Raw genomic sequence first — 1,499 nt, 5'->3', positions numbered from 1 at the left:
TACCAAATTATGTATGATTGGTCAAGACAAAAGCTCTTTCTTTATAATTTATTCACATATTTATGTATTAAACCACTGTGCTGCTAAGAACTACAGTGGTTTTCATTTATTTTAAGCAACATCTTTTCTTCACATTGCCCTTAGTAAGAGAAATTAACTATTCTTAAATTACATGCTCTCAATTTTACTTTTGTTGCTTTTGCCCATGTTTTTCTTATTTCATGTAGTGAGCAATTATAGAAAATATAACAATTAATGTCCATTGGTAAGACCTTGTTATTATACCACTTGATTAGTGTTTGCAGTATTCAGCTTTTGCAGTATTATTCATTTGGAAATTTCCATTTTAATAATGGTTTAGAGGTCCTTTAAAAAGACTGGAATGAAAACAAAAGGGCTAGATTGCTATTATTGGAGATAAATCTCAGTGGAAATGAGAGAAGACTGGATTCTATACAAGTTTCCAGTGGTTAAGATGTTTACATTAAAAAATAATAATAATAAATGAAAAAAATCTGGATCATCATATTATGTTGTTGGTCTTAGTGTATGTGTGTTTTGTAATTATTGTTTTTTTTTTTTACTTTGTACCTTCACTTCACAAAATGTATCTGCATTCAAAGTAAGGCAGAGCTATACATTTCTCATGGGATTACAATATTAACCTACACTGTAATAACTACACCTCTACACACACTATGTACATTAGATAATACTAAATTAAAAACATATGTGTTCTGAAGAAACAAATTAGAAAGATTGCATATCAAAGTGAGTCAGTTTTAGTAAACGTGATCACTTGTTTCTGTGTGCGTTTGAAAGGGTGTTTTTTTTCTTAGGAAACCAAGTAGTGCAAGAAAGATACCATGGACACAGTCACACACAGTGGGCTTTGTAGATATGTGGCATGCTTATATCTGTTTATTGATCAGAGCAGATGGGCGTCAATCAATCTTATCTGAGCTCCACATACTCTCCAACTAAGCTCCCGAGGTAAACCAACCAATACCACCCCATGCTGAGAGCCCTAAGCCACTCATATTATCGCCAGACACCTTGAGCAAATTTTCTGTTTGTACGTGCCTGCTTGGGAGTGCATCAAAATAACAAGGTGCAGAGCCTGTAGGTGCATTAAATGGCTTATATAAAAACAGACAAAGTGGCAGCTTGAACCAAAAATGCCAATTAATCTTCCTTTTAGATTCTGGCTATTATCTACCTCTTAGAACTTTGTCTTCACAAATCATATACATCACATCAGAGTCAAACCTCTATTTGTAAAGTAGATTGTGCAAAAGACTAGCATTTGCTTCAGGAATCAATGATAATGTGCCATTTATAACTCTGGAGGTAGACATGATCCAGAAAAAAAAAAAAGTATGGCACATCATGCTCATAAAAATGCATGTATAACAATCAATTTATCCTTTTCAACTATGTGGACAATCTATGGCCCAAGATACCCTGATGCATTTTATATGCAAGTCTAAAATGGGGGG

At 33.6% G+C, this 1,499-nt stretch overlaps 1 protein-coding gene across 1 annotated transcript in view; it reads right to left on the bottom strand.

Moving 5' to 3' along the window:
- Positions 1–1,499, bottom strand: part of LOC119414228 (ephrin type-B receptor 1) — a gene marked incomplete at its 5' end in the record, with an annotated part of 145,019 nt that overhangs the window by 95,122 nt on the left and 48,398 nt on the right. The window lies entirely within an intron of this gene.

Source organism: Nematolebias whitei, chromosome 9, assembly GCF_014905685.2.
Source record: "Nematolebias whitei isolate Nwh7 chromosome 9, NemWhi1, whole genome shotgun sequence".
NCBI classification, from domain to species: Eukaryota; Metazoa; Chordata; class Actinopteri; order Cyprinodontiformes; family Rivulidae; genus Nematolebias; species Nematolebias whitei.
This window is presented reverse-complemented; position numbering and strand designations above follow the sequence as displayed.